This window comes from Brachyhypopomus gauderio, unplaced genomic scaffold (assembly GCF_052324685.1).
Source record: "Brachyhypopomus gauderio isolate BG-103 unplaced genomic scaffold, BGAUD_0.2 sc68, whole genome shotgun sequence".
In the NCBI taxonomy this organism is placed as follows: domain Eukaryota; kingdom Metazoa; phylum Chordata; class Actinopteri; order Gymnotiformes; family Hypopomidae; genus Brachyhypopomus; species Brachyhypopomus gauderio.
In genome coordinates this window covers 2,003,185-2,030,717 of record NW_027506889.1, presented here as the reverse complement: position 1 = coordinate 2,030,717, position 27,533 = coordinate 2,003,185, and the positions used below count along the sequence as shown (strand labels likewise).

The window sequence follows — 27,533 nt, the reverse complement described above, 5'->3', positions numbered from 1 at the left end:
CTGCTGTTCTCCTGCGACCGCCCAATCAGGAGGGCACGGGGAGCCTTTAATCTGCATAAACTGCTTTTCCCATCTCTGCAGAAAGGAGTTCCACCCAAGACAAAACAGGCAGCCAAACGAAAACAACTAAAAAGTCATATTTCAAATCAATACATGAAAAAGTTTAGAAGTTTTGGCCTGTATTGAAAAGAGCTGTTTGAGTAGGTCTCAGTCACACGGAAAAAATACTTCTGGAATTTTCAGAATCAATTATAAGGCATGCTTCACACACACACACACACACACACACACAGCATGACTGTTCAGTACTATTTCCATCAAGCAATATCGACTGCGAAAGACACAGAACTTTAGAGACTAGAAGGAAGTGAAGATTTATAAAATTAAAGACCAACACCATCAGCCTCTGTATCAGAAAAGACACAAGCCGGAAACAATCTATTATAGAAAAAAGAAAAGAAAAACAAACAAACAAAAAAGTACTCGGACTATATTTTAAAATAAAGTAGCAGTCAGAAAAAACAACACAGTTAATAGTTTATGATACAACTATAGTCTCTTCTCACAAACAGATCAATAAGATAAACCCAGCAAGGGGGAGCTAATGTGTGTGTGTGTGTGTGTGTGTAATGGAGGGAGGCAACCAATGGGGAAGGGCCTTTCCGAGGGAGGGGGGGGCGGGACTTAGCAAGGCTGTCTCAGTCGTTCAGACACACCCTGACATTTGTGAAGGTTAGGGATTGTAACTGTCTGTCCATGTCAATCACTTCCCACAAAGGTCACAGTCAGTCTGTTGTTATATATTAATTAGCCACTTCAGTTTGGATGCTTGACGTCTCGCGGATCATAGACAAACGCCGTCGTCCTGAGGACCCTGCGAGAGGTGAGGGGCGTGACACACACTGGCTCCTCCCCTTTTCCAGTTCGAAATTCTGCTTTGGCTACTGTCTCAACTATGGTCATGTGACCACAAGAAGATCTTTGCCGTTTTGTGGTGTTCCTCAGAGGAGCACAGTGAACACAATGAGCACAAAGTCTCTGACATTCTGACACTGCGTGACCTCTCACCCTTTATCACACAGAGAGTTCTCGTTACACCTCGTGATCAGCGCGTGTTCTCTGCTGCAAACGTGCGAGGCATATCAGACGTTAGCCCGACTCCTGCAGCCCATGTTGCTTTCGGTCCTCACTGAGCAGGTCCGTCTTGACGACCCAAGGCACCCGGTCCTGAAGTGAATGGCAGACTCTTTCAGCAGCCATTAAAAAGTAATAACCCTATACTTGCGTTTCACAGCAGAGTTCCTCTTCCATTGTCGCCGGCGTGGGAGAGATTCCCGCATCGCTCCACGGCTTTAATGGGAGTCCGAACACAATAGGCCGGGTCTAAAAAGGGTCCACCATTAAATTTTAATCAGTGAATTTGTCTTTCTGCGTGACTGTGTGAGTGACTGTGTGTGTGTGTGTGTGTAATGACTACAGGGACAGGTACTTCACCCCCTTACTCCTAGTCCCCTTTCAGCACACAAACTTCCCTTTTTCTTTGCCGTTTCCCAGGTGCGACGTTCCCAACGCAGCCATCCACCTCCAAAGGGCACTCAGATTGGATTAGCTCCAGAGGGCCAGGGCCATGTGCACTTAACCAACACAGATGCACTTAAGGGAGGCCACAGGGTGGGTTAGGCACAGGCAGACGGGCGGGGCAGAGAGACCGCAGCACCAGGGTAGGATGTCATGTACTGGAAGAGTCATCAGTCCGTTTCGGAGTACTGGAATAGGCGTGAACGTCCAGGCCCAGCGGTGCCTTTTAAAAGTGTCGTGAAGAGCTTTTGCCTTTCCTGTGTGGCCACTGTGTCTTTCCTGTGTGTGTGTGTGTGTTACAAATGTGTCCATGGCAGGCTTTTATGTGGTTACTACTCCCACTTTACAGCAGGAGCGAGCAGGCAACCCGAGGCCCGGCTGTCTCTCACCTCTTCTCCACACGAGGATGTCCCGCTTTAAAGAGTCAGGACCAACACCAGGATCACATCGACTAGACACGCTGATTAGCAAGAGTGAAGTAGAAATATTTGATTCTGGGTGATATTTTGCCACTTGGTTCTATTTAATTTGCTTCCGTTGTGTTTTAGTACTAAAGCTCTTCTAACAGACATTTTCATAAAGCTGCATTACAGGAACTAGTGTCCTGCTAGTAATGAGAAAGGTCAAAGGTCATGTTTGCCATACGTTTGACGCCCCTTGAGAGGAGTGTGATTCAAAAGGAAACCTATCCTTCTACATCACCACACCAGAGCAGCATTCATCATTACATGAATCATAACAGATGGAAATGGAGATATAGTAGCATTCATATGCAGATTATGATATTATTATTGCAACAATAGTGAATCATGATAGTCAGTGATTGCCCTGTGGTTGGTCTGCTAATTTGCACGAATAAAGTGTTCATGACAGTGAAGCCTGTTAAAGGTAAATGGACAGACAGTAAGTAGATGTCATGTCAGGCATTCAGACAGACAGGCCCAGAATCAAGGGAACCACAGCAGACAGACAGACAGTCCCAGAATGAAGGGAACCACAGCAGACAGGCAGACAGATTCAGAATGATGGGAAACACAGCAGGCAGACAGACAGACAGCTCTCCAGAATGATGCGCTGGGAGGACATCAGGCAGGTCTACAGTCTTACACGTCTTCCTCAGTCCAGACAGCCCTTCATCAGTGGGGACATTAATAACGTGGAGAAAAACCCAAACAGAAGCCGCTCCTAGCAGCAAACGCTACCGGCTCAGATCGGGAAGGGTTAATATCGGCAAGAAAATCATAAATTGAGTTACTGTAGTAGTGCTTGACCTCAATAAACCCTCAATAAACTTCAGTATTACGCAGCTGAGACCCAAATACAGAACTCATTACTCTCACTCTGTGTGTGTACGTGTCCGTGTTTGTGTATGCAGATGTCTACATCCACAAACATGCGTGTTTGTGTGTGTATGCATGAGAGTCAACGCTCTTCTGTTCACACAGCTAATAATTCTTAGAAGAAGAAAAATTAAATCAGTCATTATAATGCTCCTTTCACCCTGAAGATAAAAACAAAAATAATAAAAGAAAACAGTTGACACTGGAGGGCAAAAGTTTACCACAACACTCAAAAGCTCTTTAACTTGGAGAATGCGCTGGTGTCTTTAACTTGGAGAGTGCGCTGATCTCTGTACTGTGCCTGCTGCATTAATGAGGTCATATTTACATAAACACACACTGCCTCTGCTGGTGCCACACCCCCCGGCTGGCCACGCCCACACTCTCTTAGCTTTACGGACTTTTACTGCCCTCTTACTCAGTATTTCTGACGACATTAAAACTGCCAATAAACACAACCATATTGTTCTCATCTAGCGACATTTTACCAGATTTTACCTGATACTTGCAACTGACTGGTAATAGGAACACACAGCGCGGCTGCCGTGGAAACCGTTTTATCGGCGATGGTTCACAAGTTCAACACGACGTCATCTTTTTCTGGCCGCGTCTTTCCATCGTAGCGCTTTTCCGTGGCTTTCTGCTACTTAACACCACTAAAATTTACAGCTGTTATTGCTGTCAGCCGACGGTATTCACAGAGGTGCCATCACGATCAGAATAGAAAAGACAAGGCGGCCAACCACGGATAGATCGATAGGACGATCAAAATGAAAAAAAAAAAACCCGAATGCTGATCAGGGCAGGGTGAGACGGTCTTGGACCCTCAGAGGTCCCACGGCAGACAGAGGCGCGAGGGAGGGGCCGTCCTTCAAGGGACATGTCAGGGTTAACACACGCTGTTCCATAGGAACGACTTCATGGAAATGGGGGTTAAACGGATGCTGTGATAGCACGCGGCGCGAGACACGCTCTTCCCCTACAACCCGTGTTACAAGGGAGGGAGGTCACGAGCGCCCTAATCAGGGCCACGCCGTGACATGCTGTAGGTTACCCCCTCCGTGTTAAATATTTATGTCACCTCCGCCACGCTGTCTTGGTGTCCGTCAGGCTGCTTGACACCTCTCTCTCGTTCACATTTCATTTGTGTCCAAAAGAACCCCCAGCCATTAGAATTCATAAAATTCACCCGGCTTCGTATGCTGAGTTCAATTGTGGTTACGCTGGTTCCAGTGAAGAAAAGGCTGACGAGGAAGTCAAAAGCTTTAAAGCTCATTGCAGAGAACTCTTCACGTTCGGGTTCGTGTTATGATCATGACAGGAACAGAACAGTAACAGCTGCCTACAAAATGTGGAGGAGGTTACGACTTGCTATACGCCATGTTATAACATATTCCCACGTCAGCCTCAATCCAGTTCAGGTTCATCTGCAACCACAGAGTCAGAGGGCCCTAGAATAAAATGGAATAGACACAAACTTAAATAAAAAATGTAAAAAAGATATGAAATTCATTCAGATGAGTGCTTCCAGCAGACATCTGATGCGTTTCTGAACTGTAGAATTTAATCTAAATCAATCTAGGCTGCAGTATTTAATCAACATTTAAATGCTAAACTTAAAAAAGGTAGATTTCATAAACTCTAAAAAGTTCCCTCAAATACCTGTCCACGTTTGTTTATCTCCACAATCTGCTCAGTGCCCTCTCCCAGGAAACCTGGTCACGGTAGGCGGGCCGAATCGCAGAGACCCACCCTGGCGCGCCATCACCGCGACCACCAGAAGGGCAGGTGTCAAGATATTCTAATGAAAGGGGTGAACGCACGTCGCGGGCCAGGGGGCCGGGGGGCCGGGGGGCCGGGGGAGTGGGGGGCCAGGGGAGTGGGGGGCCAGGGGAGTGGGGCTGCCCCTAAGAGCAGAGGGGACCGGCTTCTGCCTCCACACCCACAGGGTTACGGAGATTAATCAATGTCAGTTTGTGCTCTTTTGAAGGCAGTACAGTACACTGGGTCTAGCAATGCCCTACAGATCACCAGTTCACCCAGTGATGGTGAGCCAGACCCAGCCCGGACGTGCCTGTCAGGCTAGTTGCCGGAGCCTGCCTTTCCGAGGGCTGGTGTTCCAGTCCGCCCTGCTTGACCTATTATTTGATATTTGACCACTGAGTTGCAAGACACTTGCTCTTTGGAGCTGAAATGTCACTGGGGCGTCTTGTCAACTCTCAGACACCTCTGCCTGACAAGCCATTTTACTTTGGTGTGCTACAAGGCAGAAAATACAGGGAGCAGTGACCATGGCTGAACAGCTCCAGGGCAGGGCCTCCCCTCCTCACGACCGAGGCAGGGCCTCCCCTCCTCACGACCGAGGCAGGGCCTCCCCTCCTCACGACCGAGGCAGGGCCTCCCCTCCTCACGACCGAGGCAGGACCTCCCCTCCTCACGACCGAGGCAGGACCTCCCCTCCTCACGACCGAGGCAGGGCCTCCCCTCCTCACGACCGAGGCAGGGCCTCCCCTCCTCACGACCGAGGCAGGGCCTCCTCTCCTCACGGCCGAGGCAGGGCCTCCCCTCCTCACAGCCGAGGCAGGGCCTCCTCTCCTCACGGCCGAGGCAGGGCCGCCCCTCCTCACGACCGAGGCAGGGCCGCCCCTCCTCACGACCGAGGCAGGGCCTCCCCTCCTCACAGCCGAGGCAAGCTCCACTGTAATTTCAGCGGAGGATGTTGATGGCAACACAGTCGGACCTGGCGTCAGACAAAACATGAAATCCAGGAGGGACCTTGTGGAAAAGGTCAGGAGCTGCTCACAGGATTCCATCAAGACTCCCCATTCAAGCCCTGGAATCCACAAGAGTCCATCAGAATCGTGGCCTTCACAATTAAGAGGAGGCGCCATACCTGCCCAGAGCCTGGGTTTTGACTACGAGTGACATCACAGCTCACGGGAGCTCAGCTCGGGGGGAGGGGCTGCACCAAGTCCCATCATTTCTGGTTTGTGCAACCTGCTCAAAGTTTGCAGCTAAATGCTTGTCTTCCGTCGAGCTGACAAGGGGAGAAGTGGGCGTTCAGTGAACCATGGCCCGGCTGCCACGAAATGACAGGACTCATTGGCATACATTTCAAACAGGCAGTGCGAACCCATTAAAGTGCCACTTCCCCCACCTTAACACAGACGAGGAGGAACCCACTTTGATAGATAGAGACTAAAATGGCTTATTGATTTTTTTTTCCCTCCTTCCTCCTCATCCTCCTCCTTTTGTTAAGAACTTTTGGAAAATTACAACAAAAAAACTTGGGTTGGTTTTTAGACAATTACTGTAGCTAAATAAGGTGGGAAGCTCCAGGCAGGTTTTAGCTGAACACCGTAAAAGTACAGAGAGTTTACTGGAATTCAGGAGGACAGCTGACCTGCTCTATTGACGGTTACGTGCTGTTCCAGTGGATCTCATTTCATGCAGACATACACTGATCATACGGCATGTTTAAGGCTGCATATAATGATATGAAAATGTTGATTATGGCCTGTGGATATAAAGTGCAAATTAGAGGCACATCAAAATGTGTAAGCTAGACACAGGTCTCCTTAGTGATGTCGAAACTGCAAAGCTCTCCACGTAAAGAGCAGAGAAAGGGTCAGGGAGATGAGATGGGAGGCGGGGAAAAACAAAGTTAGACACTTCTTCACCTTGAGTATCCTCATTACCTTCTCAAGTCTCCAAGCAGCTTCTCCACGGAGGTAATGGACGTGTAAGCTAGTTAGGACCACATCAGCACTCAGGACGTGGAGCTTTAAAAAGCACAGCGAGGATGCATTTAGGTTACGCAAAGAACTCCGCAGGAAATGATGGACTTCATTCCTGCCGATTGCGTTATCTCGAAAGAGTAGATGTCGAAGACAAGAATTACAGAGAAAACCCACGATAACTCTCACACAGAAGCGCATGAACGCACACGAGGACGAAGAAGCTCCTGTTCCCACAGATGGTTCAGAAACAGAGTCCAACTCATTAGTAGCAAACACCCACAGTCACACGGAAATGCTCGAGCAGTACCGGGCGTACGGGTACCATTTGGATCACGCTTTCCCCAGCGGCTTCAGGATCACTTCCTCAGGAGCCCACATGCCTTTTTCTGGAGATCCCTTCCAGCTCATCCAGAAAATGACCAACCCGCTGACAACAGAGCAATCAAAGATATTAACCGACAGAAAGGTGATAAGAGCTTAATAACCTTGTCAAGAGACTTTAAGATATAGAGAAAAGGCCTGCGAGTGAAGTGTGCTATGGGCCATCAGTTTCATAAGACCTCCATTAAACCACGTGCGTCCATGCCGTAGAGACCCAGGCACAACACGCACAGGGACAATCGTGCTTTAAAAGCCAGCGTTCCTGGAGGGGTCGCGCTCCACGCATCACGCTCCACGCATCACGCTCCACGCATCACGCTCTCATTCCCCCATAATTAGGCGGCGGACGCGGACGAGGCTGAAGCGTGTGCCCCTCTCGCAGCGGACGCAGGAGAAGCAATCAGCTCGTTTTCCTCTGACACAGTGATGAAAATTGAATGTGAGAAGTAGGAAGATAAATGGGCACTGGGAGAAAACACACACACACACACACACACAATCTTTAAAAGCACAATGCACGTCTCCCTAGGGAGTTGAGCCACAAGAGAGAAAACGTCTGTGTGTTTAAATTAGCCTCCTTTTCAACATGCTACAACATATAACTTATTCTTCATCTTGTGTGTGCTGTCTAAAATTATTCTGAAATATTATGTAAGAAATGTAATCCTTACAGTATGCTCATAATAATAAATAATAAAGATTCACTCCTTTGAATATTATATACACCGAGATGTCTTATTGTTAGACAAACATATTTAAGTATGAGGACATGACGTATTTGCAGGAGTGCATGTAACAGCGAAAACATTCAACTGTTTCAGTCTGCCACCACTAGTTTTAAAGTCAAAGTAAATTCGTGGAAACAAAATCACACCTACGGCACCTTTAAAATTGTGACACACAATTTTATAGTATAGAGTACCTATAGTATAGTATAGTATACCTCGTTATTTCAATTCGCATATCTTCCTATTTACAACTACATATATGCACAATGTCACTGACAACAAGGACAGTCCTTACTAGTAAAGACAATAATAATAATAACAAAATCTCCACATATTATTCTTATGACAACTGTAGCCAACACTCCCTTCAGCAGGGCCATACGCTTGTGCACAAGTCATTGTTTTGTTTTCAGTTTTGTTGTTTGCAGCAATGCACTGGACAGGACTAATGTGTTGTTGGTCTCTCCCTTTTTCTCTCCCTCTCCCTCCCCCTCCCTCCCTGCCTCTCTCCTCCCCTCCCTCTCTCCGCCTCTCTCCCTTCAGAAGACCACTCGGACCCAGTGACAGGGTTCTGTCTCTCAGTTACACTTGACTGGGTCCTGCTGACACTCAGCTGTCAGACAGGAGGCCCTCAAACCAGGGCCCTAACATGCTTTACAGCTTCACCCAATTAACTTGCTTTCACTTGACACTGCGGCAAAGAGCTTCATAATAGGTGGTCAAGGTGCAGGGCGTCAGACTCGGCTGCCGGGCGCCTCGCAGACACGGAGCACGCGCTTCAGCACCCCCCTCTCCCTCGCTACGCCCGTCTCCACCTCACCGCAGCTACGGCGACAGGGTACGACTGCCGTAAAACAGAGTCGTTACCCCGCATGACCTGCATGATCTATAGGGGGATTGTAATTTCATACACAGTATGGATCAAATGTTTGTGTGTGTGTGTGTGTGTGTGTGTGTGTGCGTGTGTGTGTGACCTTGTATGACTATTTTATTGTGCAAGTTTCAGACTAAAGCTATATGTGTACAAATAAAATACACAGATACAGATACGCAGTGTGTGTGTGTGTGTGTGTGTGTGTGTGTGTGTGTGTGTGTGTGTGTGTGTGTGCGTGCGCGTGTGTGCGTGTGACCTTGTATGACTATTTTATTGTGCAAGTTTCAGACTAAAGCTATATGTGTACAAATAAAATACACAGATACGCAGTGTGTGTGTGTGTGTGTGTGTGTGTGTGTGTGTGTGTGTGTGTGTGTGTGTGTGTGTGTGTGCGTGTGCGTGCGCGCGTGTGTGCGTTGGCTCCAGTGTGTACAGCACTCTCCCTCTCTATTAGGGATTCAGTTTGAGACACACACATGCGGAGAGTGGAGGGCCGACCCCCACAGCGTAGCGAGGGAGGAGTGTCTTGAAGCGTGTCAGAGCGCTTCAGAGCCCCGGCTCCTCTTCCTCGTGCGGTGTCCTTCCTATTTTTTCCCCAGTGTCCGCCAAAACTTTGAAAACATCCACCTTAATAGGACTCCGTCCATAGGAGCTGCTCTTTCAGCTATCCGACTGTGATCCGTGTCAACCTAGGCGGCTGACAGAATGTCCTGAAGAGCCGTGCAACAAGATTTCAGCACGAGGCTGCGTCCTTCCTGCCTACGCCATTACCCCGCTGCACCCCGCCCTCCGTCTCAGGGCAGGTGGGCAGAGTCAACAGATTAATACCCCCCCTCCCCCCACACCTTCACCACCCCATCACTAAATGTCAGTGGTCATAATTTCCCCTAACAACCAGTGCCTCAGGATACGCTGGATATTCGGTTGCACAGGCTGGAGACTATTAGACACAATCAAACGAACAAACAATCAGGGACCACGAAGCACCGTGGAAACAGAGGCCGTGAGGACGCCGTGAGGGGGCCGCGAGGAGGCCGCGAGGAGGCCGTGAGGGGGCAGCGAGGGGGCCGCGAGGGGGCCGCGAGGAGGCCGTGAGGAGGCCGTGAGGGGGCAGCGAGGGGGCCGCGAGGGGGCCGCGAGGAGGCAGCGAGGAGGCCGTGAGGAGGCCGTGAGGAGGCAGCGAGGGGGCAGCGAGGGGGCAGCGAGGGGGCCGCGAGGAGGCCGTGAGGAGGCCGTGAGGAGGGAGGGGGCCGCGAGGGGGCCGCGAGGAGGGAGGGGGCCGCGAGGAGGCCGTGAGGGGGCCGCGAGGAGGCCGTGAGGGGGCCGCGAGGAGGCCGCGAGGAGGCCGCGAGGAGACCGCGAGGGGGCCGCGAGGGGGCCGCGAGGAGGCCGCGAGGAGACCGCGAGGAGGCCGTGCCCGGCGTGGTTTTCCTTCTGCGGCATGGCAGACTTCCAGTATGGTACCTGAAAATGTATCCTGCCCTGAGGAGTACAAGGCCCAAAAGCCCAAAAGACCAGGCCACAATTCTTCCTCTCACACTGCACAGCAGCCAGAAGAATACACACAGAAACCAACCACACCGCAGCCTCACCTCCATCTCCCAACCAAAGCAATATCATTCACACCTGTCAGGCCCTACGGCGTCCAAAATTTGAACAGTATCGATTGGGATTATTGACCAGGCACCAGATGCAGCCCCAACCCACCGGTGCAGAGATTCATAAAGGATATTGTGGATCTGGAGGAACTGAGGAAGCCCTGGTGAGATGATCTCCTCTGGCTGGATGTTCATAACATCACTGGCGTTTGTGCAACCCCACACTTACACTGGGGGAACAACACAGGTGGAGGCTTCCTTCATTACCTTCACCCGAAAATAATTAACAAGTGGATGCAACTTCTGTAACTGCAATAACTTCTGTTTATTGGAACACTACAATGAAATTAACATATACATAGTATTCATACCTGTCCCTGCATATTACATAAAACACAGTCCTGAGAGCAGCAGTTGCCAGGTTGTACTTTACATATATATTTTTTTAAAGCAAAACATTGCAATCACTGCAATCAGCAACAGTGCTCTTCACAATGGACAAAACATTGGTACAATATCTCCTCTCCAGCTACAGAAAGCTGAAACTGTGAATTATCCACCAGTGCAACCTGCCAGTCTCCCATCAGACACGAAAACACCCAGAAATGAGCGGAGAGATGGATCCATCATGGAGACGCCTGACACACAGGCTCTGGCCTTCTTGCCGTTTGGTTCTCGTGAGCTTGTACCACCGTTCAAGGTTTTAAGTATTAATGCACAAGTCTGGTAGGATTAAAAGGGCTTTAAAACTCCAGGTTCTGGCAGCGTTGTCTGGCAACGTCGGGACGATGTCAGACAGATTTGAAGCAAGCATGCTCAGTTAGACATGCAGGGATTCTCCACGACAGGCTCCAGTCTCGGAGGACATGGCAAACTCTGCAGGCACAGGGACTGTGTGTGTGTGTGTGTGTGTGTGTGTGTGTGTGTGTGTGTGTGTGTGTGCGTGCATGTTTGTGAGTGAGTACAAACGGCAGTTTTGTACACTCACACACACACTCTCTCTCTCCCTCTCCCCTTTCTGGGAGAGCTGTATGTTGTTTGGACCGGGGAGGAAAAGGCCTCACATGGTGGTTTGTCATTTAAATTGTATGAAACTGTTACAGGCTACCAGAAGGGCTGAAGACTGCTCATTTCACATTCACTACCCTCGAGCTACACGCGGAAAACTCCAACAGCACCAGTTGAGGGCTTCTCCTCCACCCCACTCTAATGGTCATACCATCCCCTCTAACCATTATTGAATCAACAGTATGGAACGGGCCGAAGAACGCTCGAGGTCTCCATGGAGACGACTACTCAGAGCCTAAACCACCCCTCCCCCACCCCCACCGCACCCCCAGGCTGCCAATGTGGTTCGTCAGCTGTTCGCCTTACCAAAAGCCCTGCTACAGAATCAAAATCTTGCACTCAATGATTATATCCCCTTGCAGACAAAAACATTGTCAAAGTCCTGCTGTAACACCTCATAAGTCTCTTTTTACCTAAAGACTCCCCCCCCCCCCCCCCCCCACCCCCCCGGCTGAAGTGGAAAGGGCATGTAGCCTCGTGAATCACGTCCCGGGTCTGCTGGATGTCAGGGCTGTCATTAGCCACACAGAGAAATGTGCTTAGGAAGAGAATTACTAACAGCCATTTTCAGGACATAATGTCACCATCATCACTGCTAGCCAGCGCAGACACATGTAAAGCGTCACTAACTGATGACTCTACACGAGGGCTCTCCGCCTTCACGCGACGTTGAGGTCTGAGGACTCTCGAGAGTTTTATGGTGTTCTCTGGGAGGACTCGCTAACGTTTTTTTTTTTTCCCAGGGTGTCTCTCGCTGGACACAGCAATCTCTCAGCGCACGCAGACGCTGCCAACGGTTCAACTTAACGTCTTTTCTTTGGCTACTTTGCGATAATATTTCAGTTCGATGTCGCCGTCATGCTAAAACAGGGCCTCTCGCTAGCCGCGGCATCCAAACTCCCCGGCGAGGAAGGATTCAGCTGAATGTAGTTCCTCCTGTAATTCCACACCACGCTCAGGACTTCAGGGAAAGTGGGTTGTTGGTCATCCAAGTTTGTGGCTTAAAATACAGAGAGAACAAGTGGGTCCAAGTAACGCATGTGTGTGGTCCAAAAAATAATAAAACGGAGATCTGTGATCATGGGTATCTGCTCTGCAAATACTGACATCCTCCTTCCAAAGTGAAGCTGGGTTGCTTTGATTGCAAAAATATTCTTTTACAAGCATCAAGGCATAAACAAAATATGATAAATTAAACAACCCCCCAAAAAACATGTGTCATCCAGTATTTCGAAGCATGCAGCCTCTACATCAAGAACATGAGTGAGGGAACCGTCCAATAAAGAAAAAGAGCCCTCCAACAAATCAGCCATTTAATGCTGCTTGTCACCATCTAATGTCCTTAGCAGGACAAAATTGCTGACCTCGGGAAAGTGGAGAAGACTTCCAGAAATCCCCCGCTACTCTGACATATTCCTGGGCCATTCCAAACGAAACAAGTATAAATCTGCTGTGTCCACATGCAGGTCCCAGGACTGCTCTCTCCGAAACCAGACCGGCACCTCACACAGTCTGGAGGCTGGCCGATGGCCGCCACAAACACACACACACACACACACACACAAGCACACACCCACTCACATATAATGGCCCTGTGGCGGTGGAACAGCACACTAAACAAGATGGCCAGGTATTGGAATACACTGCCCCAGTCACTCGTTAAGCGAAGTTACTGCTTCTGAAGCAGACGGGAGATCCGCTTGCTTTTGTCGTTGAGCCGGCGCATTCATAGCAAACAACTTGAACGCCACAGGTTTCGAGGTTTCAAAAGCACCCACAGTCACAGCCCACAGTCAGGCTTAGAAACAGCCATCTATAGCCATACTTCCATGATGGCTGAATCAAACCTCCAGCACTTCCACCCACTTCTCCCACGTTGGGTCCCTGGTGGGAGTACAGGCTGCCCGGTCAGATAGGTCACACGGAGGCCTAGATGGTCCCTCTCCGAGCTGGGCACCGCTTGGCCCCGAGCTGGAGGAGACGTGCTGGCAGGCTTCCTGCGCATCCGGGGAAGACAATCCGGACTGGAAGGCATTCCGGACTGGTGGTGCTCTCAAGTGAGAGTCAGTCCGGCGTTCGGCGCTGACTGAAACAGGGAGAAAATTGGCTACATGAAGAAAAGCAAGGAGCAAAGAATGTTGTGTTAAGAAGCCTGGCTTTCTCCCCTGTTCAAGAAGTATGTTGCCAAGACGGAGAGACAGCTCACACTAGAGCAACTCTCTCCACAAGCTGCCCCCATGTCTGTAAAGCTGCTTTGTGACAAAGTCCATTGTGAAATTTTCTATGCAAATAAAATTAAACTGAACAGCATTGAACTGACACTGGTTTTTATTCATAAAGCATTAGGTCTAATTTATCTAATTACCTTGTCAGCGTGTGGCAGTGAGTGGCAGTGCGTTAGTATTTCTGCAGAATTCTGTTCGGTGCAGCACAGGCACCTAGACGCACAGTCCCCCTGTAGCACGTTCCCCATCACACACGTGCCAGGACTGGTCATTTATTTACTGTCCACTGGCTCAGTTTACGACACGCTCACCATTCATCATCTCACTGTCCCTGAGCGTCTGGTCTGTTTGTTGAGTAAACAAACAAACAAACAAACGCACTGGCAGCTGAGGTATCGGTGCACACAGTTCAGAGTGTATTGGCATGACGATGAAGGTCCGTTGTGGAGGTAGGGTGTGTGTGGGGGTTTACCCAACTCCACACACAGCTGGTGGGGGCCGGACTGCAGTACAGGCTTTGCAGGCTGAACAGCACAGCAGGGAGAGGCAGCAGAGAACAGGAAATACCCCCCCCCCCCCCCCCCCCCAAGGGATGGGGATTTTGCGACTGCTTCCACTACTACCTATGGGAGACATTAACATTCTGTGTTCTCCTAAGCAGCACTCCTTAAAACTGAGACGCCTGTTCTCTCTCACTCTCTCTCTCACACCCACATTCTCTCACTCTCTCTCTCACACCCACACTCTCTCACTCTCTCTCAGACTCGTCCTCTTTGTTGTCTGGCCTCCTGGGTCGCTATGGTTGCTGGGTCGGTGCTGTCCCCATATTGCTGGCTGGGTTTGGTCTCGCGCCCAGTTTTGATTAAATCAAGCTGCCTACTTTTCTAGAGGGAGAGTGGGAGGCAAAGATACACACACACACACACACACACACACACACACACACACACACACATACACACAAGTTGCCAAATGTACAGTAAAGCAGTGACACATTGTTCCAGTCACACACACGCACCCCCTCTTACCCTCCCTTCCTCTCTCTTGCTCTCCTCTTCTCTCTCCTTCCCCTTCTATACATAGAGAGAGAGAGAGAGAAACTTAATCTCAGGCCCAGCAAGACTTGGGGAAAAACACATAAATCTAAATTAGGCCAGAGGACGTGAAGAAAGACCCACTGCCTTGTTAACACATTCATGGTCACCTCATGCTCAAACTCTAAAAGGGTCAGGGCATTTGAAACTGCATCCAGTTACCTCTGAAAATCAGGTACAGCATCAGAGAGCAGCGCCACAGCTGAATATCACATCCTCCTCAGTAAACTTTACATTATTAAAAGCATGTATTTTAATATTTGAAACCCTAATATGATAAATTATAATCATAATTTACTTTAATCATCAGCGGAGTCTATTATGGTAATATCAATTTTAAAGCATTTCATAACCAATTTAATACCTGGACGCATTTGTAGCTCCATGGAGCTCAGCACTAGTCTAGTTGTTTTTGTAAGCCATGTTTCACTAAGCTGGTTGTTTTGGTTTTTTAAGCCATGTTTCACTAAGTTGGTTGTTTAGTTCTTTAAAGCCGTGTTTCACTAACCTGGCTAAGTTTTTTTAAGCTGTGTTTCACATGCGTGTGCGTGTCCTGTGTGGCGGCTGGATGTCCCTGGATAATGACATCATAGTGAGTAGGAGGAGAGGCCAAGAGTTACAGTAAATCATCCCTCCTGATCCATTACAAAACCACACTCATCTACCCACCTACAGTCAGGCACCTTCTGAAATACAGGGACACACACACACACACACACACACACACACACACTGTGCCTAATTTTGTACATTCATGGGCTAAAAACACTAGGAGTAAATCACAAACAAAATATTTCCGCAGAGCTTGTGCACACACACGCACACACACACACACGCACACACTCACACACAGTCGATCAGACGCATGCGTTCATTCACCCAGAGAGCAGCTGAGGGGATATAACAGCCCCACTGTCTGACAGTCTGTCCTTCACTCCAGAGGCCTTAAACCAATTTGCACACCAACTCCTTTCCACCTCCTCACAACCATGATGTTTAAATTAAAGATAGAGAGAAAGAGAGAGAGAAGTAGGGAGAGACAAAGAGGGTGACAGGAGAAAAGGAGGGAGGGACAGAGAGACAGAACAAGAGAGAGAGAGAGAGAGAGAGAGAGAGAGAACCGGGTGGGGAGGGGGGGGGGGGGAGTAAAGTTTTCCTGAACATAGTAGAAAATTATTTTCCCTGGACAGTTTTAAGAGTCGACATCCTGTGCTGGAGTTCTCTAATCATCACCAGTGCAATTTACAATCAGAACACACAGCGAGCCGAAGGAGGCCAGCTCATCTGTTGCCTTTGGCTACACCTCTCCTCTCACTGTGTGCAGCTGCCATTTTAGACAGGGTGACTTGGCCCAACACAGGCGGGGTGCTGCTCCCCGTCTGGGGTGACGAGGCATATAAGTCACACACACACACATACACACACACACACACACATGAACATGTAAGCACACAACACATACATGGATACACATATAAAAAAGCATGTGTTTATGAAGGCATACTGTACACAAGTATACTAATTATAACTTCTATACATTTATTGGTATACACAAGTATATAATTATAACTTCTATACTTTACAGAACACTTTAGTTCTCTAACTGCACAGCACACACACACACACACACACACACACACACGTCAATGAAACACAGGACTGTTTCATCTCAGACTCGGTGGTCCCTCAGCATGGGCCCTGGGTTCATAGATCCAGTCAGTGGTGTGGGTGTGTGTGTGTGTGTGTGTGTGTGTGTGTGTGTGTGTGTGTGTGTGTGTGTGTGTGTGCACGCGCATAAGGACACACTCCCACCCACAGTTCCCTCCCGGCTGTACACTGAACAGAGCTCGCTGTGTCTGTTCTAGCAGCCGGGCCTGTCCCATCCCAACCAATGTGCTTCTGATTAGGTGGCTTAATTACAGCTGTAAAAACAATGTTGGCATGAGCCTCCAAATTGCACTGTGTGTCAGATACTATTAGCTGGACTTGGATGCTAGCCATTGTTATCCAATGGCTCCTCCCCCTCCCCGCCCCACTCGCTGTAAACCCCGCCCCCATCCACTTCCTCAAAGCCATATCTGAATCTCTCTCCAGGCCTTGAAACTGCAGGACAGAGTTCTCCAGTTTTCCATGTGCATCTAAGGACAGGCAGCAAGGTGGCGTCTCCGTGCCCGTGTCCTGTGGAAGCTTCCCACAGGACGTCCACGTCAGTGCACGTTCACGCCGGTGCTGTGCGCTGTGGAGAAACATTCCAGCCGTTCTGCATCGGGCCTGCTGTAAATTACAGCTCCTCCATGCTAACGGACTTCTCAACTTTTGCTCGGGCTGTTTACAGGGGTTCAATCAATGTCGTCTCGAAAAAAAGCAGAGAGTTTACCGCAGAGAGGAGGACAAGGCTCTTCTGCCCTGGGCCGCAGCAGGGTGCCATGGAATAAGTCACTGGTGCACAAGGCCATAAATTAGCTGGGTGGCATCACCGAGGCTAGAATCGTCACGATGGAAACGGCAGAGAGAACGGGGTTTGGCACCGCAGAGCAGCGAAGGGGTGGTCTGAAAAAAGCCCCCCCCCCCCCCCTCCCGTCCACGTTCCGGCCCCCCCAGCCCAAAAGCACCCACACCTGCAGGCTATTCTCCGGCGTGTTGTCGGGGGATGGTGTAGCCTGTGCGGCCCGTGAGGGACGGGGGGGACGGGGGGGACGGGGAGGGACGGGGGGGGGGGACGGGCGTTCATCAAGCTGTCTGGCGGCTCATTGTGCAGAGGGAGATGCACGGGGCGGCAGTTCCGCCCGGGAACAGGAGAGGGAGAGACCCCGGCACGTATGCAGCTCCTGCCTAAATGGCCTCTAATAGCTCAGCACACACCTTTACTCAGTCCACTCCAAACATCCCACGTTCTTCCCAGAAATGAGCACATTTACGCCCACACGGCCCATGTGTTGTGGTGCTAGCGGGGGGGCAGAAGAGAAGCCCCATGTTGTATCGATTCTGGAGCTCTGCACCATCACACACACACACACACACACACACACACACACACATTTCTTTCCATTGCTTAGCATGTGTGTGTGTCACTAGATGAATGTAAGCAAAAGCTCTCAATAATTCATGCCTGTGTTCAAAAGCAAACAGGTCCTCACAAGACAATGCATTTGCTGTTCAGCAGAAGGGCTCTCTCTTTTTGTCCCCGTGCTCTTAAAGTCGAGGATAAAAGCTCTTAATGTACCAAGGACCGCTGGCGTTCGGAGCGGCCCAACCTCCCGTGGGCTCGTGCAGACAAAGGAAGTGGCACTCTGGCGGAGGGGAGACGGGGGAGCGAGGCGCAGTGCGTGCGTTTGAAGTGTGTCAGGGTAGGGGAAAGGGCAGGACATGACAGCAGAGAAGACAGGATCAGCAAAACAAAAGGCAAGAAAAACGCGCCTCAGTCACCAAGAGGGAGGACGATCAGAACAGAGTCGCGGGGACCTGAAGAGTGAGACGCAGAGGTACAGAAAGCGGAGCAGAGATGGTGCGAGCCGACTGGCGAGCGCGCGAACAGAGAAGTTTTGTTGTTTTGTAAAGAAGACAGCAATGGTGGGAGGGAATGTGAAATAGAGGGAAATTTCTGGAATTTGAGACTGCTTATCCAAACAGGAAGAGAAGAGAGTTAATGGTGTCACCACCCTTTCCCCCTTGTACAGCACAGCAGCAACACAGCCAAGACAGAGCCCATATGAACCTTCTTCTCACTGTATGAAGCCTAACAGGAATTCATGACAAAGAACTCGTGAACTGATTGATCTCTCCCGCTCCTCCCGCCTCGCTATCTGTGGAATAAAACGCGATTAGTGTGAGCGGTGAGCGCGCCAGGTTCTACACGGCAGGCTTCAGCACAGAGGGACCGGGCCTACAGTTTGGGAAGGGAAGGGAATCCCCGCAGGGAACTCTGAGCAGGAGGGAGTCTCTCCGGACTCCCAAAGCAGCGCGTGAGCCACCGGCTGTGGGCCGACGTGTCACGGCCTGCCCAATCCGTTTGAACTGAAGCACTTAGCTTGGTAGCTTTTTATTTCTCTAACAATTATGGTGGGAACAGAGAGCGCGGGCCTGTGGGTTAAGTGCTCAAGGGCGACTTCATTATTTGATAGTGTGTCACACTCGTTTCTGCTCAGCACAGCCTGCAGACTCCATGAGCTCTGACTCTACTCGGGACTCAGGGCTGCAGGAATTACTGCCCTCGGCTGTAATTGAATTCGATTCGGACTCCGGTGAGCACGCAGTACTGTGCACTAAAATGCTTGTTGAAAGGTGTGGGCTAATTTAAATATCAAAGACATGTGTTCTGTTAATTTGCATCATGGTGGGGAGGGTGAGCAGGTGAGCAGTTCTAAAAAAGACAAACTCTGCTGTTTAATACCTAAACGTTATTCTTTTGCTCTTCAAATGTTGATGCCATCATTGGCTACTTTTCATTTTAAAGAATTTTCCTGATATAAAGTTCATGAGTAAACTGCGCAGGACTGGTACTTTGAAGAAGCTTGAAATATTCTCAAACTGTTCACAGAAACTCTCCCAGTGCCAACCCGTCTATTTCTGAAAATCTGAAATGCAGGAAAATCGAACGTAAACACTGACTCTCGTCTCAAACGTGAAAATGCTAATAGTCTCAGAAATATGGCTCAAAGATGACAAACTGGATGATCTCCACGCTCGTCCTGTCCTGCGCATTCTACAGTGGAGACAAGCATGCATACGCAATGACTAACCCACCATCTATGAGGGCTTGTCACAGAAACTCCCTGGATCTGGAGGAAGATGGTGTGTGTGTGTGTGTGTGTGTGTGTGTGTGTGTGTGTGTGTGTGTGTGTAAGGGTGCTGGACTGACACGGCTGTATAGATCTTCCGTTGCATGACTTGAGCACACACACACAGGCGTGCATGCACACACAACAGGACTCAACACACAACTTTACAATCCTTTGCCACATGCATGGCATGTGTGTTCGTTTTTCCTGTTTGTCACTGTATATATAAATACACAAACATGGAGAGTCTTCTACTTTTCACTGGGAAAAGCCCCCACCATCCTGCCTACTGTTCTTTGACCCCCCCTCTCACATCACAAGGTAAAACACAGCAGTGGAGTTCACTGGGACCATCGGCAGACCCCACAGCCAAACTGCGTGGCCTCATATGGTGAACTTCTAAGTTCTAAGGTCAACATTATACAGAAAGACACACATTCTCAGTAAATATACCTGTAATGTCGCAAAGATGGTCAGGATGTGGACTACTATATTTACCAGAACCCAGCAGGGATGAGAGAACTAACAATGACAAGTTCAGTAAATAAACCGTAAACTAGAAATCCAGCAGACGTGTCACACGTGTCACGGAGGCGTGTCGCGTGTCACGGAGGCGTGTCACACATGTCACAGAGGCAAAAAACCATCCCGAGTTAAGAACGTACCAGGATGGCCGTGTTCAGTGGCGTCTCTTTCTGGACAACACGCAAAGTCCCAGCAGAATCTGTCCTTCTACATGGCCTTGTAAGTGTAACCGCTGAAGACAAAAAAAAAAGACCTTTGATACACAATACATATTATTCCTCACAGTGCACAAATACCATTGATCTCCGTCAGTGTTTAACCGGTGTAGGGGGAATATCTATTACATACTTCAAGGTGGCAGCACACACTCCAGTGCAGGACTCGTCAGGCAGCGGAAGCCACGGCACCTGTTTGATCATGTATTCCTGCATGATAAGACGAACATGGGTCAATGCGTTACACACCACAACAAGGCAAAGTTGAAAGCATGAGGCAGAACAAGTGAATGTTTTATTAAAGCAGGCTAAGAACACGTATTTATCGCCACTGGCCTGGTTGCATTTTCAACTGAAAATCTGACTACAGGGGGAAAAAGATCTCAGTATTTCAACCTTTGTGTAGCAAAGAAATATGACTTAAATAATAAAATATAATGAGAATTCTTTATCATATCCAGTCTAATTCCCTTTTGATTAACATCACAGTTTGTGTGAAGACCTTAGACTCCAGTAGGAGGACACTCTGTCAAAGTGTCATCACAGAACATCACGGTACGGGAAACTGATTTGCAAGTACAACAGAAACAAAAAAACAATATATTTTTTTATTTATGTGCATTAAACAATTCTCAGGTTAAATTTCACAAGGGTTTCTCCTAAATGTCAATTCACATATTAAAATCTAACAAAATAATTAATTGGTCATTCTCCAAAAGCTACGGCCCGTGCCAGACGAGGCTAATTCCAGACGAGAACCGTGGCAGAACAGGAGAAGATTCTGTGTTGTTATTTTGGCTTGTTTGATTTTTCTCAGCACCTACCACAATGTATTCCCTAAATACGAAATATTTTGCATCCCATCGTTAGCCGGTATGAAAGAGCACATATTGAATGTGTTCAAAGGCAGCGGATGCACTGCTAGGGTTCTGCAGTAGCTGGTTGGGTTAAATTACCCCCCCGCAGGTCTCACCATTTAGACGGAAATGGTTATCATTTATTTTCCGTAGTGGATCAAGATGTCAAGATCCTGTGAGAATCCTAGCTCTGCTATCGGGGGCTAAAGTGCATTTTCAGAGCCTCAGGATCTGAGAAAGAAAAATTATTTGCAACTGCCTAAGTATCTTTAATTGACCTGGATATATAGCCTAAATGCAGAAACTATTTGAGATCAATAATGAAGATGTTTATGAATTTGAGCAAAAAAATAAACCACTAATAAACCAACGGCAACATCACAGCATCATAGAGATATCAGCACAAACCCATTACAAGTGCAACACAACTACAGCCATTAAAACACAAACCGGTTTTACAGCCCACTGGTTATTAGTGGTGCCCACCGTGTGATGTAAATCTCACACTATCTTACTCCACTGAGAGAGAATTCATTATGTCATGGCATGTGGTCATTGGAAGAAGACAACTAGCTTTTAGACACATTGACATCAATCCCGTAAAGCCTGCTAAGGCAGCAGGATGATCGCGGAGCAGCACGGGTGGGTTCTGCAGGACTGTGTGCTTACGTACCCATCGTGCTGTGTCTCAACAGCTGCGTGGTACCACGGCTGATTTTTGAGTGGCCTTTTTTTCTTTTTAAGCTAACCTGACAATTGTGTGCCTCTGGCCATCCGTCCAGTCCCCCACATGTCCAGGGGCCTCGTGGGCAAAGGTGAGGTGTGGTGAGCCCCTCCCCGGTGATGGCAGGTCATGACAGTTCGCTGTACTCTTTCACATAGAGGAAGAGCAAACAACATCAATGGTAATTCCCCTTCAGATACATTAAGTGGGATGAACCAGATCCCAGGGAGCCTTACTGAGTGGACTAGCATTGATTGCAAGGCCCTGAAATCCATGAATAAATTTAGCACTAATTGATTTTTTTTTCCACAGCAAATAAATCTCTAATTCTGAGTAAAGGCAATGAATGTCGGGGATGGAAAACTGCTTTCCTTTATCAGAAATTAAGAGCATATACTATATAAAAAAAAACTAAACTAAAAAGAAAGGAAGCTGAGAATCTCGCACACACTTGCGGACTGCCGGTCCGAGTGCCTTTCGCACCGTAGTTTTCCACAGATGCCAGGCATCGGAGTTTCATCATATAGAAACTTGACAACAGTCAATAGAAAGTCTATCTTAAGCTCAGCTGCAAAGCAAACAAAGAGAATTCATTGTGCACCGTGCGCATCGGCCCTAGAAATTAACCCATTAGATTCTAAGGATTTCAGATACCTTTTAATTGCTTTCAGTGGGCGCTGAGGAATGGCCGGGGGGGAGAGTGCTGTCCTGTCTGCATTATAAAAGCTTCCTTCAGCTCTCTGCTCCAGCTGGGGGACCGAGACTATCGATAAATTAAAAAAGAAAAGAGACGCAGATTATGCACAGTTTTACGATTTGTGATTTAGTGGCAAACACGATTCTGGGAAGTAAAACGAATACCACTTAAACGTAAACAAGATTCGAGGCGATGGCGAATGCGCGTGAGGGGAGCAAGTTGTGCAGTTTTTATATTTGTATTATTTTGGTTGCATTTAGATTGTTTTAACGCAAAGAAATAATGACACTTTAAAGACGCAGGCAACTTGTGTTCAGGTCCAATACATTAAAATTGGTCAGTGATTTAAAATATGGAATTTCTTAGATTTAAGGATTTTTTAAGTCGTTGGGAAGTTTCTATAATGTTAATATTTTAAATGAGATAATTTGTAATGAAATATTTAAATGTACTGTACAAAAATCTTTTTTGTTATATTTATTACTTTATGCATTAGTAAGATTTCTTAACAAAATAAGAAATCGACGTGCCTCCAAGAAGAACGTCCAGAAGAAAAGAAAGTGGATCGTCCAGAATGAAAAAATTTAAAAACTCTCTCTGTAAAATGTACCTCATGATTATCACAAACAAAACCTTTAGGTTTTGATGAAAGTCTAATATAGGTACAGTCTTATCAAAAAGCAATCTCTACTATGGCTTAAACGCATCCACGATGTACTGGGGTGAGGCACGGAAGATGTTGGTATCACACTGCCACCTATTGGTGAGATAGTCATATAACAGCTTCGATGAGGAACCCCGCAATGACCATATATCAAACAAAAAAGTTTCAAGGAAATAGCCAGCTACCAAATATTCTGCTTTGTTTAGCGTTATTAAACGTTCATATTCAATTTGGACTGGTAACCTGTTATTTCACTATGTTCGAAAATACTTTGTAGTGGTAGTTCACTGCAGATTTCCCAGTATATTTGTAAAATTAGGTTCAAGGACAGGCGTGCGTAATTTCGACTACTTTAAACCAATTAGTGGGAGATGTTCGCGTCCGTACAGAAGTGAGGAGCTAAAGCAAACTTTGTGTGCCGTGCGCTTACAGTTTCAATGCTGGTTATTTACCTCGCTAATGAGGACGCCCCACATTCTTCACCGTGAACTGATGAGTGGACTAGCTCGCTATTTCGCGGTAGATTGTTAGGAAAAAAGACGGGGGGGGCAGGGTCTAACTTAATTCACTAATGAGCGTGGATACGTGTCCGTAGGCTAATTCACGGTTTATCGGGAGTTCTTCTTACTTCAAAAAGATGCCATGTCTTATAGGCTCAGTGTTGTGTCGTGGCACCTCCTACACGCGGACCCTAATAATTAGATCACAACTGCGCCCTGACGGCTCTGCGACACCAGGGTGCGTGAACAGGGCAATAAGTAATCTCACGCACTAGACTGACTTTTATTATTTTGTGATTTGTGATATTTAGTGCGGCACTATAACACTGTGAGTTATAGCTGTGACTATAATCCATGACCATTTAGTGTTGTAGTTCATTCAGTGGAGCTGTAGCGCAGCAAGTATGAACGTAATGTTGTCACAAGTCGGCAGGAATACCAAAACAATCTGTCCCCCTCATGCTAAAAATCATAACAAAATATCTGTCTCCCTCAGAACAACTTGGCTGCAAATGTTTGGGAAAAAATGAAAAAAGTACGTTTATATTGTATTTGTATATTTTTCCCAATTCGTTAAACTTACTGCGTGTTTTCACCATTTATATATACCAGGCAACCCAAATGATCCATTGTGAATCCCCGTAAATAAATAAAATTCACTTTCACGTGTTAACACGCAGATGTTTTATGCCTTTCATATGTGCCAGCGAGTTGGAGTGAATTAAAATGTTGTTAGTAAAGCGGGAGGAAATGTTGCCTCGTGCGGGGTTTGCTGTAACTGGGTCCCCCAAGTTTGAGCATCTGCTGCGCTCCCTTGTTTGCAAATGTGGGAAGACATGCATGTCACTTCGCTAAAGTTGTAACCACAGAACAATAAAGGAGAAATGATGGAATCATCAGGAATGCGTCTGCGTGGCAAAGCTGTTGATGAAGACCAGCTTGTGAGGGGGGAGGGGAAAAAAGAGGGGGAAAGAGGGAAAGATAGTATGATGGGGAGGAGAGGAGTGTGCACGCAGACAGATGTACCTCAGTGTCACTCTGGATCCCAGATCAAATGAATCACCGAACAGATGTTTAATGTCAAGGCTGGGCTATCACGGCAGCCAAGCACGCACGCACGCACGCACGCACGCACGCACACACACACACACACACACACACACACACACAAACACGCGCTCGTTTACGGCACGCACTGTAATTTATTACCACTCAACAGGAAGGAGAGATGGGTTTCACGAGAGGTCAGGACCAAGTGTGAACTTCACCTCGACGCAACTTTGACGTGAAAACGCAGCACCTTGTGGAGCGAGCGCGAGCGGCCGCGAGACAGTGCTGTTTTGTAAGGCAGGGCGGGTAGCCTCAGCCTCCGAGGCCCCTCTTGCAAAGTTTATGAAAGGTGCCTTTCGTGGCCGCAACATGAATTTAATCAGAAGGAAAAGCAAGCCTTGTTCTTTCAGCAGCGCTCCAGTCATCTTTTCTAGCAGACAAAAAGTCAGTGTGAAGACAGGAGCTTTGAAAACACGACAGTTTGTGTAATCTTGTGGCTTTGGTCTCTTGCATTTTGTTTTCGTTTCCAGCGAGCCTCCTCTTGTGTCTGCATAATAATGTTTTGTCAATATCTCCACTGTGGTCAGCAAACTCCTTCTGCAGGGCGCGCTTTGTGTGATGTAATTTTTATCATCTCGCTGTTGTGGGGGGGGGGGGGGGGGGGGGGGGGTTGCATCAGTACTTGGCCCGCGCTTCACAATTAGAAAAGTACACTTCTCCGAAGATGACTTTAGTATGTGCACTCGAGGTGTGTGCTTGTAAAGAAGGGTTGCTCTGTGTCTGAGAATTCTTGAGGCCCTTTTCCCTCTTTTGGAGAAACCCAGGCAGATAAAAGGAAACACTCGGGTGGATTAAAGTGTTCAGAATGGATCAACATCAAACCACTAGAGTTTTCACCCTCTACATTTTTCAACCACAGTCAATAGATCTAAATATTTTACTGTGCCCGGGCCAATTTATTGTTTGATGTTTAAAAACTTGTGTGGAATGAAAGAAAATTCATTAAAGCGGAGGCCCCTGAACGAGACGCGATCAGCTTTGAAAGTCGAGTTTAGCCAGGATATTGATCATTCTCTTTCTTCTGTGACAAAGGCCACCAGGGACGCCGCTGGTGCCGGAGTAGAAAGGCACGTTGCCGATAACGGCAGACAACAATGTGCACCTCACGCAGGTGATCTGGGGGCGGGGGTTGGGGGTGTTCCACCGCTGACACCAGAACAGCCCCCAAAACCCCTCCACCTGGGGAGAAGGCGGAACACACAGCGCCTCTGCCTCTTTGTTCTGGAGCAGAGGGCGGGTTAATGTGTTGGCCTTGCTCAATTAAAGGCTACCTGGGGACAGAGCTTGGATAGACATTGTAGGCATTTATTGATCATCCAGTTCTCAGCTTCTCCCTCAGATGCTGTTTGAATATTATTCCTACATATCATTTGTTATTCCATCTTTCCATCCTTAAGATGTGGTGTTGTTCTGTATATTCTTTAAAAAAGGTGCTCATTGTTAATTACCCAATGCTTTTTGTTCTGACATTTTTAAAGGTGCAGGCAGATATTATGATGTATGATATTTTTCTGTGTTAAAGCAATTTGGAAGGGACCACAATTCAGAACTTTGTGGTTAATGGTCTATAACAGAATCAACATTTATTTGCTTGACCCGTCTTTCTCATTAGATCAGCAGGGTTGTGGCATTTTATGAAGGTAAATGTAATCTGCAAATGGAGAGTGTGAATACATCTGTGTTTAAAAGAACTGGACATTAATCAGGACTTTTTTAAAAAGGCTCAGAAATACTACATTACATTATGAGATTATGAGTTTAGCTCAGTGTCTGAAACTGAGTTGTTGGTATAGCAGTAATCATTAAGCCTAAGATCTTCCACAAAGCACCTTTAACATTTAACGGGGCATAGTGGGCGAGTGGCATACAGCTGCTGCATGCACCTGGTAAGGCAGACGTGAGGTAAAGCAGACGTGAGGTAAGGCAGACGTCCGGTAACACAGATGTGAGGTAAAGCAGACGTGAGGTAAGGCAGACGTCCGGTAACACAAACGTGAGGTAAGGCAGACGTGAAGTAAGGCAGACGTGAGGTAAAGCAGACGTGAGGTAAAGCAGACGTGAGGTAACAGACGTGAGGTAACACAGACGTGAGGTAAAACAGACGTGAGGTAAAACATATGTGTCTGGTCACATTTACACAAACACTGCAATGACACAGTGGAACAAACACAATGTGACTCTACACAGAGCTTATCAGTATCTAAATGTCAGCACAAGTACACTGAGAAAGGCGCTATATGTTCACCATTATTGTAGTTAAAACTTTTCATCCAGTGCGAGATGTTAGCATCAGTGTTGAGTGGCTTGGCACTGATATCCATTCCCCACACTCTCTTTTCTGATCACTTTTAATAACACACATTTGCAGTGAGCAGGAATCTAAAAAATTCCAATAATGAGCATAACGTTTTTTTTGTACCTCAATTGTTAGTTGTATTTCTACATTTGCCACATTATTCCTCTCCAAACGTCTTGACTGGTGTTATTGTGTGTTTATTTACTAGGGTATATTCCAGACAGGACTCTGTCCAGCTGAGTGCTTCACACAGCAGACTCTCATTTGTCTGTAATTGCTGTAAATCACTCCATCAGAACACAGTCTGATCTTTCTCATGTCCACATCACAGAGGTATCAAACTCCTGTTTTTATGAGCCTCCACTCTGTTCTAATATTTTTGTGAGAAAATAAAGCAACAGCTAACGTGTCTTTATTGCTGGATTACTTTGCTAGCTAGCTGGAGAGATTAAAAAAACCTGTATGATCAAACAACGTGGAATAACACGTGGAAAGACACGCAGCACTGAAGAGAAATTTCATCGTCATTATCTGGACATCA

The 27,533-nt window shown here is 47.6% G+C and overlaps 1 long non-coding RNA gene across 1 annotated transcript; it reads right to left on the bottom strand.

Moving 5' to 3' along the window:
• Positions 1 to 14,112: 14,112 nt before the first annotated feature.
• LOC143490951 (uncharacterized) lies at positions 14,113 to 23,646 on the bottom strand. The gene is made up of 7 exons (XR_013125048.1): positions 23,539 to 23,646; positions 22,380 to 22,488; positions 21,751 to 21,872; positions 20,278 to 20,354; positions 20,070 to 20,161; positions 14,561 to 14,605; positions 14,113 to 14,416 (listed from the first exon to the last, which is right to left on the bottom strand). It is a non-coding gene; the product is annotated as an uncharacterized LOC143490951 (long non-coding RNA).
• Between the last annotated feature and the right edge of the window lie 3,887 nt (positions 23,647 to 27,533).